The following is a 13,629-nucleotide window of genomic DNA, read 5'->3' as shown; positions in this document are numbered from 1 at the left end:
AGCAGCATCCCGGGTGGAGGGACATATGGGACTCTGGCATCACTGGCAGATAGGATGGGGCGGGAATGTTGGGAATCAAGATGGCAGGAATTAGGGTGCCCAGCTGAGACTGACAGGCTGCAGGATCACTAAAGGGCTTAAACTTCATCCTCAGTGTCAGCCCACTGGAGGCAGTAAACAGGAGACTGGTATATATTTTGAGTTTTAGTAAAACTGAATTGAATTCTACCATATTGTTTCTCAGTGTTTGCCTATATAAAACAGATTTTCTCACAGTGGTGATCCCTTCATGGACCCAATGAATAAGGAATACTGAACACGTGAGTTGAAGTTAGCACCTCCCCATGAGATGTCATTGCCACCTCTTAAGGGCTTCTTTATACTTCCTGGTCAAATGAGTATAAATGTGTCTTTTCTGCTTTGTTTAAGGGAATGACCCTAGGCATGGAGGCGATCTTAGCACCTTGGTTTCTACCTTCATTAACATGATTTATTATGAAGCTACAGGAAATTAGTTGCTGAATATTTCAATGTGGACAGGAAATAATGTAATTCCATTGTTACCATAGAACCACTGTATCTTGGAGTAACCTGTAGCCATAGTAACAAGATAAGGACATACTTCTTAAATGTTCAACAATGATTCTATACTTCATGCACATTCAAGTACAGTCAATTCCTGTTATTTATAATTGAATTAAGTTTCTGATACATTTGGGGTTCACTTTTCAACAGTGGTTTTCAATTACCTTAATTTAAGGCAATGAGGATAATAAGATTTTCTTTAGGGCATTATTGTTAGAACTGGAATAGAACTTCTTATTGTATTAAGAGGACCTGAACATGGCCTTTAAAAATAAGTAAATATTTTTGAATAAGCAAAATAATGTCTTTGAGGATAAATATTAATGACATAAGGGTAAATCTATCTCAGGGTCTTCAAAAATGACACTACCACTGCCCACCGTGAGTCTTGAAATCTGAAGATATTAACTGTATCACAATAATAGTAACACTTTCCAACAATAGCTTATAAGGTTTGAGAATTTACCAAATGGCAGTATATGCTCAATGACTGTCTTATTTAGTCCTCAGGGAAATACTAATAGGTAGGTACTGCTATCATGTCCATCGTGTGGGTGTGGATACTGAGGGACAGAGTCATCACATATGCTGACCAGAGTCATCTGGCTGCAAACAGCAGGGGTGGAACTGAACCCATGTTATCCTACTGCACAGTCCATGATTGTATCCCCTGCTCCTGCTGCTCTCCTAGCTCTCCCAGACCATCACAAAGGACGCTGAGTCCACATACTGCTGACTGTGTTCTCTCAGCCCTTGTGCCTACAGTCATCTCTCTGGTCCCTGAAAGAGTAAAGCCGCAAAGAACAACCAAAGCCTACTGGCTCCTGACCTCCCTATCCATTCACTGGGCCACAGCTATGGCTCAGGTTGGGGTGCGGGTGTTGGGCCTAGAGCCATAGAACCAAGGTGAGTAAGGCGAGGTGTCAGCTCCTTACAACTTCAGATGCCAGTGGGAAGAAGACACCAGGTAAACAGATAGATGCCCCCTAGTGGGATGTGTACCTTCCAAGAAGGAAGCTCCCTCTCCATGAGCAAGTCAAGTAAAGCTCAGAGGAGAGGGCACTTGCCCCAACTGGAATTTACCAGAAGAAAAGTACTTGATAGAGGGGGAAATATTCATGCTGAGTATTTCTAGAACACGGCATATGAAGGCTGTGACAAGTTGTGGAAGAAGGAAGTGATAGGGAATGAGGCCGAGGTACAAGTTCAGTTCAGTTTAGTTGCTCAGTCTTGTCCGACCCTTTGTGGCCCCATGGACTGCAGCATGCCAGGCCTCCCTGTCCATCATCAACTCCCGAAGCTTGCTCAAACTCATGTCCGTTGAGTTAGTGATGCCATCCAACCATCTCATCCTCTGTTGTCCCTTCTCCTCCTGCCTTCAATCTTGCCCAGCATCAGGGTCTTTTCAAATGAGTCAGTTTTTTGCATCAGGTGGCCAAAGAATTGGAGCTTCAGCTTCAGCATCAGTCATTCCAATAAATATTCATGACTGATTTCCTCTAGGATTGATTGGTTGGATTTCCTTGCTGTCCAAGGGACTCTCAAGAGTCTTCTCCAGCACCACAGTTCAAAAGCATCAATTCTTCAGTACTCAGCTTTCTTTACAGTCCAACTCTCATATCCATACATGACTACTGGAAAAACCATAACTTTGACTAGATAGACTTTGTTGCCAAAGTAACATCTCTACTTTTAATATACTGTATAGGTTTGTCATAGCTTTTCTTCCAAGGAGCAAGCATATTTTAATTTCATGGCTGCAGTCACCACCTGCCATGATTTTGGAGTCCAAGAAAGCAAAGTCTGTCACTGTTTCCATTGTTTCCCCGTCTATTTGCCATGAAGTGATGGGGCCAGATGCCATGATCTTAGTTTTTTGAATGCTGAGTTTTAAACCAGCTTTTTCCCCTTCCTTTCAGAGGCACTTTAGTTCCTCTTCACTTTCTGCCATAAGGGTGGTGTCATCTGCATATGTGAGGTTATTGATATTTCTCCTGGCAATCTTGATTCCAGCTTGTGCTTCATCCAGCCCGGTATTTCGCATGATGTACTCTGCATAGAAGTTAAATAAGCAGGGTGACAATATACAGCCTTGACGTACTCCTTTCCCAATTTGGAACTAGTTTGTTGTTCCATGTCTGGATCTAACTGTTGCTTCTTGACCTGCTTACAGATTTCTCAGAAGGCAGGTAAGGTGGTTTGGTATTCCCGTCTCTTGAAGAATTTTCCACAGTTTGTTGTGATCCACACACTCAAAGGCTTTAGCATAGTCAATGAAGCAGAAGTAGGTGTTTTTCTTGAATTATCTTGCTTTTTCTATGATCCAATGGATGTTAGCAATCTGATCTCTGGTTCCTCTGGCTTTTTAAAATCCATCTTGAACATCTGGAAGTTCTCAGTTCACATGCTGCTGAAGCCTAGCTTGGAGAATTTTGAGCATTACTTTGCTAGGGTCTGAGATCAGTGCAATTGTGTAGTAGTTTGAACATTCTTTGGCATTGCCCTTCTTCGGACTGAAATGAAAACTGACCTTTTCCAGCCCTGTGGCCACTGCTGAGTTTTCCAACTTTGCTGGCATATTGAGTGCAGCACTTTCACAGCATCATCCTTTAGGATTTGAAATAGCTCAACTGGAATTCCATCACCTCCACTAGCTTTGTTTGTAGTGATGCTTCCTAAGGCCCATTTGACTTCACATTCTAGGATGTCTGGCTCTAGGTCAGTGATCACACCATCATGGTTTTCTGGGTCATGAAGATCTTTTTTGATTGGTTCTTCTGTGTATTCTTGCCAACTCTTCTTAATATCTTCTGCTTCTGTTAGGTCCGTACTATTTCAGTCCTTTATTGTGTCTATCTTTGCATTAAATATTCCCTTGATATCTCTAATTTTCTTGAAGAGATCTCTAGTCTTTCCCATTCTATTATTTTCCTCTATTTCTTTGCATTGATCACTTAGGAAAGCTACAAGGGACCAGATCAAAAATGACTTTAGTTCACATGGAGATGCTCAGAACTTTTGTACCAGGGAGCCCTAATGAACTGTAAGGAGTTTTACATATTTTTATTGGTTTTATTTTTTAGAGCAATTTTAGGTTCATCACAGCAAAATTCAGCAAATGTAGAGAGATTTTCCATATACTCACCCTCATCCTCCTAGACATGTGCAGCCCCTTCCATTACAAACACCCCTATTGAAGTGGAACATGTGTTACTGCTCATGAAACCACTCTGGCACATCATTGTCATTCAAAGTCCATAGTTAACCTAATAGATTTACTTTTAAAAGGCCACTGACAGCAACCGGATTGGAGCAGGCAGGAAATAGAGGCAAAGCAGCCAAGTTAGAAAACTACCACCAGTCTCTGGAAGGCAAGATCAACCCTTAAACTGGAACCTTTAGAGAGAATGTGGAGGGAGGCGTGGGAAGAGTGTTTAGAGGATAGAATGAACAAATTTTACCATGTGATTGACTGCAGGTAGTGACTCCTACCACGGCTGAAACATTCCATCTCTCCACCTCTGGACTTCAGGGTTACAGGTCTTGTTTTTTATAGTTTGAATATGACACTTAAAAAAATATTCATGTCCTCCTTTGTTCTTTATGACCCCAATTTTGTATTCCCAGCTAAGTCTTGCTTTTCCAGTTACCCCTGCAACTTGAGATGCCCATGAAATACCATTCTGGTCAATGAAATATAAGCAGATATCTACTGGAAGTTGCTGGAAAAACATTTACTTTCCCTACCCCCATTATTAAAAAAAAAAAGTGACACAAATGGTTGTCTCATAACCTTCTCCTCACTCCTGACTTGACCTTGGTGTGATGGATACGCTAAGTTTCTGCAGCCATTTTGTGACCAGGAGGGAAAGACTGAAAGAACTGCAGACTCGCTGGCTCTGACATAGCTGGAAGGGTAAATAAAGTCTTTGCCTCCATTTAAGCTTTTTGCTCCGTGAGATAAACAACCCCCTGCATTGCATAGGACGCAATGGCTGAATTTCCTATTACACTGTTTTACACAACCATCCGGGCTGCAGTGGATTCTGTCCCTCCACCTGGAACAGCCTTTTATTGGCAGCAGGTATGACTATTTTCATCCTTTGAGTCTCAGTTTCAATTTCACATCCTTTGAGGAACCTTCTCTGATCACTCTGTCCAATAGTGGGGCCTTCTGCAGTGAAATGTCAGTGACAGCCTGAGGGCAGAGCACAAGTCTGCCTGTGGCTCAGATCTAGTGTCGGTTCTCCCACGTGGTAGGCACTGTAGGCAGATGCTTTACTGTCTGAGCCACCAGGGAAGATCCAAGTGTAATAAGTACTCGATAAATATTGAATGAATGAATAAATGAATAAGGGAGGGAGCGCATGATGTCTAAAGTGAATCAGAGATCTGGAATAATTCTTTCAATCTGTAGTCATTTCTTCAGGGAAAAAATAAATAAAACAAGGGTAAAGTGGCAAGGCAACAGGATGTTTGCTGAACTGCATTGACATGGCTCTTGGTGTCTGTTGAACAATTAAGCCAGCTCAGAAATAATGACTGCATTGTTGCTGCCTATAATGACAACATCATCCATGACATACCAGGAATGCTCCCAGCACCGTGACTTTCCAAAGCTCTGGTCTTCAAAATTGCGTACCCTCTCTGATTGTGACTGTCTTCTTTTCATTAAGCTTGGCAGAGTCATAAATGTTGGGTTTCAAATAGTAAATATCAAACCAAATGCTACTGCTGCTGAGGCCAGCGACTGGTAGCCCACATGGGGTTGGTGTCAACCCTGCTCTGAGCTTGTTAGGGAACAAGGCAGCATGGCAGCTCGTGGCACCGGGACACACAGCCTCTCACTGTAATGAATCCTGCTGCTTGGTGCTGTGTCTCCCTTCACGTGGACAAATACATAAATCAGATGAGCAACATACAGATAGAGACCAAAAATTGAATATAATGTCCCCGTGCTCATATCAGCTTCCCTGATAGTTCAGTTGGTAAAGAATCCACCCGCAATGAAGGAGACCCCAGTTCATTCCTGGGTTGGGAAGATCCCCTGGAGAAAGGAAAGGCTGCCCACTCCAGTATTCTGGCCTGGAGAATTCCATGGGCTCTATAGTCCATGGGGTTGCAGAGTTGGATATGACTGAGTGACATTCACTCACTCACTCAGGGAGAACCATCTGTGGCCACTCCGTTTGTGACCAGGCCACCTGGGTTGCAAACGTTGTGAAGTCAGAATAGAACGGAATCATGTTCCTGCCACTGTTCTCCAGGCACTGTGGGGGCTCCTCCATGTCCACTACCTACCCTGCACAGCACAGGGGGAGCAAGCTCCCTAGCTGCTGTTACTGGGGGAGAGAGCCATTTCTACCAACATTTTGCAAAAGAGGATGCTGCTCTTGAAACAGACACCTGAATGGATGGAGCCTTCTGCTTGTGGGAAGTGAACTCATTCTGACAGCAGGTATCTTGTGCAATTTTTCATGGAAAAATAGACAAATAGATGGTCTGGGTTTCTCTCTTTTTGCCTTTTATTTTTCCTTTGCTAGGATCCAGGCATAGTATAAGTGATGCGATGTAACAACTGCAGGGAATAGATATTTATTCAGTCAGAACATCATGATGTGCCTGTGATGTTCTGGGTGGAGAGCTCACGGTGCCTACGTCTGAATTTATTGCTCATCATATGTTCCTATCGCCTCAACTAGAACATAGAAAATGGCAGATGGATAGGTTAGACTGCTGCCTTAATTTTTCTTATATTCTGCCAGGACAATGCCTAATCAAGTCAGCATCATTTATAAATAAAGTATCATGTTGATTAAATTATGTTCACTTATGTGGTAATTTTGAGTCTTTAAAAGGATATGAACTACAGGAAAAAAAAAAAAAGACACCATCAATATCCAAATAAGTAAAAGCCTAGCTCACTTCCTCATGGAAGAAATCTTCACACTCAGAACCTCTGTAGGCTGATTTTGGCCAGGAAGGGAGACAAAAAAAAAGGAGGGGCTTGTTGGCCAAGCACTTGCCATATGCTCACCATGATCAAGTAGGTGATTTCATTTTATCCTTCCCCAAATGGATGGAAGGTGTTACCAGCCTTATCTCATATAAGAAGAAACAGAACTCAGAGGGTTTAAGTGACTAAGAGTCAAGCAGCTGGTCACCAACAGAACAGAAACCAAACGCAGGTCTGTCTCACTCCATTTTTCTGAGTCACAGGATTGGGCCATGCCTGGATCCTAGCTTCCCAGCCCACAGCAGTTTCAAAGCAGCACATTCCAAGGACTAGCTAATCTTGTTAAAAGCAGAGAGAGGGACAGCAAGGATGAGTGGCAGCTGAGAGAGTCTTGAAGTGGAGAAGGAGATAAGAAAAGTATAAAAAGCACACAGAAAAATACACAGCAGAAGGAAGCCATTGAACATAGGGAGCATATGATCCATCCATACCCCTCAGTCTTGGAGAGCTTAACAGAATTCAGTTTGGAAAGCCATGATGACAATCACCACCTTTTCAGGAATAAAAGACTGCCTCATTCTCAGGGTCTTGGGGGTGGGAGAGAGGAAGCTCATCAGAGTCTGCTTCCTTTGAATGGACACCAGAATCCTGGACGTGGACCAGTGTCCTGAGGACCAAATATGGGTGGAGAACCGGAAACTCCACGAGTACATGACTGTGAAGGCACGTTCCAGTGTGAGCCAAAGGACAGGCCCCTACCCTGGCTGGTACTGACAGTCGTCACTCCTGAGTGGGAAACTAAATGGATATATTTTCTTTACAAAAAAAATAAATAAATAAATAACTATACCATCCACCCTGCTTGCATAACCTATTGTGGAGTCAGAATAATGGACTTAATTTTCACCTTCTATACAATCCACTGAGGCAACTGTTCGGCAGAATCTACTAAAAGTGAGCCATTAATTCAATGGCTAGGTATATACCCAACAGAAATGCGTATATATTAGTATGTTCACTCAAAGATACTCTCCAGAATGTTACTTCAATACTACTAATAATGGGCAAAAACTGAAATGATCTCAATTGTTCTTAAAACGAGGAAGGACAGAATGTGGTGTATTCAGAGATGGAAACACTGTAACATGATCCTACATGTGTGCCAAACACTACAGACAGATCGCACCAACTTAACGCTGAGCAACACATTTTAAGGAGCCAAATACAAGGTGTGTGTTGCATGATCCCCTTTATGTTATGTCCAGAATGGCCAAACTAACATGGTGATAGAGGTCAGGGTTGATGACACTCGGGGGATGTGGAGTTAGTGCTGGAAGGTGACATGGAGGGGGCTCTGGGGAGAGGGATGATCTGAGTGCTGACCTCATGGGTGTATTCAGTCTGTAAAAAGAATCACTGAGCTCCTGGATGGTTGTGGTTTTTCACTATTGCATCTTCAAGAGAAAATTTCGAAAAATCTCAGCTTTACCACTCTACTGCTTCAGAGAAATGTACCAGTGACGCTTTTCCTCCTCTATAATGACCATGAAAACACCTTCTTGGCATAGCTGTTGGGAGAATTAGTGATGGAGTACACACAGGACTGAGCCGGTGCCCTTCTCAGGTGGGAAGAAAACAACAGAAATGAGGCTCTTTTTAATGTTGGAGGAAACACACACGGAACTAGAAGGCTGCAGGCCTTGTTCTTTCACATTTCCAAGAATGCATGGAGTGCATATATCCAATGAGCTGCATTGTTTACCCCTCAACAGGGTTGAGGGTGTATTTCCCCGGATGGCAGCTGCACAGCGCTGAGAACAGAGATGGTCTAGACCTAGAGGGTATGAGACGGGTGGAGAGGGGAAGCTGGTGGCACCAGATGGAAGCAGAGCTGAAGTGGAAATGGACAAAGAAACCACCAGAACAGGGACACAGTGCATTTAAGCCTATCCGGGGCTGGAGAAAGTCAGCTTGCTTTCCTGAAATGTGCTGCTAGATCAGTTTTGACTGTTTGTGTGGAGGTTGAAGTTTCATACAGGGTAACCATTGTTGTCACATATAATACATGTATACACATATGTACACATATAGATGCTTAGGTACATACATATTCATGTAAAGGTTTATAAATGGTGATGCTTAGGGCAGTATGATTTATAGCTGGGAGCTAGTAGAGGGAAACAACTAAACGCCATTCACTGGAGAGAGCAGAAGAGGTTTTAAACTATTTTTGTCAGACTTCTCTGGCAGTTGGTAAACCTTGTGGCATCCTACTCAGAAAAATACTTCAAGTGTCAAAAGAAAAAAAAAGATACATTGGATTACAAGTGCAGTCGATCTCTCTGTGAACCCCTTTGGGTCTGTAGTGCCCATGTTAAGAAGCCCTGAAACTCAAGCATGGCCATTCCAGCAGCATGTCATGCCACACAGACTTTCCATATGATACTGAAGAAAGGCATCTGGGGATATGCCAGACGTTTCTGAGACACTGGCAAGTGCCAGAGGGTCACGTGTGGGTGGTTAGTGCACGTTTAGGACAGAGCGTCTTGCAGTGTGGGCCCCAGACCTGGGGGCGTCAGCAGAACCAAGGTGCTGGCTAGGATGGCAACTCTTAGGCTCCATTCCAGACTCGGCAACTCCAGATCTCTGAAGATGAGGCTCAGGAATGTGCGTTTTCACAAATCCGTGTGTACTTCAAAGGATAAGAAGCACGGTCCTGGGATGTCAAGAACTGTTATCTCAAGTGGGGGAAACTAGGAAGACTTTTCTGTTATTAAATACATGCTTTTTCTTTAAAGTTTTTATAATGAACATCTATTATTCTTATAATAAGGGGGAAAAAGTCCCTAAAAAAAGAAAAGACAAATTTATTCTATGGGATTTTAGGAATGATTTCCAGATGCAAATAACAAAATAAAAGCACCACTTGTGAGGAATTTCAAGTTGTCAAATAAATCAGCCAAAAATTGAACAACACGAAGCCTGTGAATTATGTATACTAACGCACAAACATCAGCATTCAAAGAAGAAATTACTAAGAAAATTTGTATTTGGAATGAATTTGAGGCTAGAAGGCCAATAGTGAATACAGCTGTTATGCATTTCTGAGCTGCCAGGAAAAAAATAGATAAATAAAAGATTTTAAATCCACAGCAAGGAAGGACTAAACTAAAATCCCTAGGCATGGATCCGGCAGGATTTGTGTTCAAACTGGGAAAGACACAGGAAGACTTCTGAGAGTTTGTTCCCTCAAGCCTGTTGCTGGTGCAAAGTCAACCCAGTCCCTGAAAGAGAGCTCCTCCATCCGGTCTGCATGGCCCCCTCTGCCTATATAGCATGCAGAGCTTCCTCTGGGATGCATGGTCTCTTGTTTCGAAGGAGAGCACAGCTGCTTCAGTAAACAGGAAACTTTGTCAAGGCGGGAGAAAATAGTCCCTTTAGTTTCACAAAAGGTCTCCTGACCCACAGATACACCCAACACCCAGGTGGCTTTCCTCAGCACCCTCCGGAGGCATAATGCTCCCGGCTCAGAAGGATTTTCCTCTGCTTCCTTCATCCCTGCCACACAGCTTCCCGCCAATGCTGCCTCGTCTCCGCATAGGCACTGCTGAGCCTGAGACTTCTCTCCAGTCCACCTTCTGTCCCCTGCTCAGGCAGCAATCATTGCCCACCCGGCTCTTGTCACAGCTTCCATCTGGGTCTCTCCTGCTCCTGGTTTTCTCAGCCCTCAGGTATGACCCACTGAAACCAGACTAATCTTCCTAAAACACAAATCTGGTCACACCATTCCATTCCCCTGTCTATACTTCTGTCACTGTAGAAGAAGGTGCAGATTCCCTGGAGTTTTTATAGTTCCTTGATTTCCAGCCATTAATTATCTCTCTAATTTTACATCTGAGGTGTTGTCCTTGTCACACAGCCATATTCAGTTATTCTAGGCTCTCTTGACATACTACCCTCTCTCTTGCCTTCAGACATTGGATCATGCTTTTGCCACTGCCTGGAAGATTCTCTCTCCTTCCATCTCCTTGCCTACTGGTACACATCAGTCAGGAATCCTCTTGGCAAATCTGATCTCCTCATTGTCTCCTCACTCCCATGGTTCTCTATCATGGTGCTTATCTGCCTGGTCATCGGTCTGTACTTCCTCTGGGATGGATGTTCTTTGAGGGGGAATATACGGGCAGCAGCCAGTGCAATGCTGAACACATACTTGCTCGATAGACATTTCTGAGTGAATGAATGAGTGAGGCCCAGTTGTTCAGCACAGGATGAATATTTGCCTGCCCAAGAGGCCTAAACTGAGGCTTTTCTTCATGTCATGATCAAAATCACCCAAGACAACAGGAAATGCTAGTGTCTCAAATGAAAGACTCACAGATGGAAATCACCTTGCAGTGAAGAGTCTCATGTCCACCATCTCCCCACTACTGCCTACACAGGCAGGCCAAACCCAGATGCCTGCCGGAAAGGCACTGTTCCCAGGGATCCAGCCCCACAGTGAAGTCTCTCTCCCATAACTCAATTTGGAATGAGTGTTAGTTTCAAGATAGAAAAGGAAATAGATGTGGGTTTTACATTCATCCCCCACCATGTTCAGAAATCTATCTGTTGGCCTCTTTCTGTCTCCATACATTTCTGCCTCTATCTTCGTCCCAGCTGGGACTGGAGGGCTGATCATGAAAGCGCCAATCCGTTCCCCATGGTGCCCTGGGCCTGCTCCTATATAGCCCTTATTGACTGAGTCCGCTGTGGTCTTGGGGCTGAGAAAAACGAGCAGTGATAATCTCTTAATTACACCAAAGTTGGCCCTTCCTGCTTTCACGTTGTTCCTCTCGGATCCCTTTGAATGGGGTTGTCAGCAGAGATACTGACCAGAAAAAAAAAACGTGTAGTCTGAAGTGAGAAAGTAACTTTCCTTACAGAGAACGGAGTTGTTTTCTGCTTGTCAACACGTGGTCTACTAAGACATGACCTCTGGCTTCGACTCAGTGTGCAAACATGCAGATCAAATAAATGTCTGTGAGGTTAGCCTCATTTCTCTGCACTTCACAGAGAATTTTATCTCTGCCTTTCTCCTTTTCCAGGTAGAACTGGCACAACTGTCACAGGATTTGTCAGCTTTGGGAAACTGATTTGGAATTTTTGTGCAAAGGAGAAGCATGGAGGAACTCAAAGAGCATAGATTCAAGGTCTAAGACCACTTTTCACTGGCTGTGGGACCTTGCACAAATTATTTCATGCCCTGAAAGGAGCAGAGCTGTCCAAAAATGACCCCTGGTGCCCACTCTGGACAAGAAACAAGCTAAAGCCTGCGGTGAATGGGCACACCACTTCCCCAACTGGAGATTCCACATCAGCACTACCCCCCACGGGCCAGGCACCCTGACCCCATCCAAGGTCACATTCTATGGGCCCCAAGGTCACTGCTATGCTGGAGCCAGCTCTTGCTGCTTCATGAAAGCCAAGTGTTAAACGTCAAATATGCAATAATTTTGCAAGTTGGCAGCTTGCCATTGGCCACTGCGGGGGTATTTACACCAGAGAAAGTAGCAAACACTACATACAAGTCATAGAAGTTAGTGCTCCCTCACCCCAAGAGCCAGCACCCCACTCCAGGACTCTTGCCTGGAAACTCCCATGGGTGGAGGAGCCTTGTGGGCTGCAGTCCATGGGGTCGCTGAGAGTCGGACACGACTGAGCGACTTCACTTTCACTTTTCACTTTCATGCTTTGGAGAAGGAAACGGCAACCCACTCCTTGCCTGGAGAATCCCAGGGACGGGGGAGCCTGGTGGGCTGCCGTCTATGGGGTCGCACAGAGTCGGACATGACTGAAGCGACTTAGCAGCAGCAGCAGCGCCCCAAGAGCCAGTTTACCAGTATACCTCTGCCCCAGGCATCAGGTGTGGGAATCTGGAATCTTAGATGACTTCTATAATCTGGGTACCTGCACTCAGGCTGCCAGATACCCCCGGAAGTCTGATTACCTGTCCACTGGCCAACTAAGAAGGGAGAGCTATAGGAGCAGAGCACATCTCCTGGCAAACCTCTCTGATGTGCTCAGCTGTCTGACCAGTCCTGGCATCACTCTCTGCAGGATAATGGGGAAAGGGGAGCAATGCTTCTAATCTTTGGCTGACCCCTGGCTCGTATGTGCCCTCTGCCTCCAAAGGCCTCCTCCTCCCCCTATTCCATGTGCTACTTTGAAATTCATCTGGAGCTCTAGTGCACGGCAGACGGCAATGCTGCAGGAGCTCAACTTACACAACGACTCAGTCTGTACCACAGGTAGACTGTCTTGCACAGTGCTCGGCCTCCATTTCTTCAGTGGCACAATGGGGACATAATATTGGTTTCTGAGAATATGCGTGGTTTCTGCATGTGAGCATATATACAAATGCAAAGACCCATGAAAATGAAACATTCACTTATGTCACTGTGCAGAAATCATTTACGAGTCCTATTCCAGAACTGTCGCTCTTTTACCTGTGTTACCTTGAGCAAGTAACTTAATTGCTCTCAATTTCAATTTCTCCATCCGAGAAACGGTTGTTATAAGGCCTGCCCTGGACAACAAGGATAGTCATGCTTGGCTTAGATCCTGACACTCAAATGATGTTAAAGATTTCTAGTTGAATTTGAAAATTCCTCAACTCTCCTACCTCTAGGGTGATAATTTAAGCTGAAATGCCAGATCCTTTAATGTTCACAAATAATTATATATAAATTCAGTCTGAGGCCAAATGTGCATAACAATAAAGCCCTGGGACCCTTTCACATTGAGAACTGAAAGGGTGATAAACTCAGGGCTAAAAATATTGCTTCCTCTACAGACTAAGATGCCTTTATTTGCTGGATGTATATCATGGAGGGGATTTTTGCATATATATGTATTTGGCGAAGAACCAAAACAACTCAATTATGTTTTACCATTAATTAAACTTTGCAGAAAGAGGGCAACACTTGTTAATAGTGAATATAAGCTTTTATTAGACTTAGTCAAAATAAGTTAGAATTAACTCTGTTCAGTTGTGATCAGAAGTTTTGAGTTTTTTATTTGAGTAGATTTAAAATATCATTGCATAT

The 13,629-nt window shown here is 44.0% G+C and overlaps 1 protein-coding gene and 1 long non-coding RNA gene across 3 annotated transcripts in view; one reads left to right on the top strand and one right to left on the bottom strand.

The window, feature by feature from the left end:
- CDH13 (cadherin 13) overlaps positions 1–13,629 on the bottom strand; it is a 1,016,104-nt gene that overhangs the window by 536,037 nt on the left and 466,438 nt on the right. The gene's annotated exons all lie outside the window — the stretch shown is intronic.
- Positions 5,764–12,054, top strand: LOC112442259 (uncharacterized). The gene is made up of 2 exons (XR_003030287.2): positions 5,764–6,043; positions 11,629–12,054. It is a non-coding gene; the product is annotated as an uncharacterized lncRNA (long non-coding RNA).

Source organism: Bos taurus, chromosome 18 (genome assembly GCF_002263795.3).
Source record: "Bos taurus isolate L1 Dominette 01449 registration number 42190680 breed Hereford chromosome 18, ARS-UCD2.0, whole genome shotgun sequence".
Classification (NCBI taxonomy): Eukaryota; Metazoa; Chordata; class Mammalia; order Artiodactyla; family Bovidae; genus Bos; species Bos taurus.
Note: the sequence above shows the minus strand (reverse complement) of the source record. Positions and strands in the feature narration are given on the sequence as shown.